The sequence below is a fragment of the Galeopterus variegatus genome, unplaced genomic scaffold, assembly GCF_000696425.1.
Source record: "Galeopterus variegatus unplaced genomic scaffold, G_variegatus-3.0.2 Scaffold11309, whole genome shotgun sequence".
NCBI classification, from domain to species: domain Eukaryota; kingdom Metazoa; phylum Chordata; class Mammalia; order Dermoptera; family Cynocephalidae; genus Galeopterus; species Galeopterus variegatus.
In genome coordinates, this window is record NW_007737420.1 from 22,647 (window position 1) to 22,942 (window position 296).

Here is a 296-nt window from a genome sequence, read left to right on the forward strand (position 1 = left end):
AAAACCATATGATCATGTCTATACATGCTGAAAAAGCATTTGACAAAATTCAACATTCATTCATGAAAAAGACCCTCTATAAGTTACGTATAGATGGAAAGTATCTCAACATAACTAAAGCCATATATGATAAACCCACTGCCAATATCATCCTGAATGGGGAAAAGCTGAAAGCTTTTCCTTTAAGAACAGCAACTAGACAAGGATGCCCACTCTCATCACTCCTATTCAACGTAGTGTTGTAAGTACTAGCCAGAGCAATCAGAGAAGAGAAGGAAATAAAAGGCATCCAGATT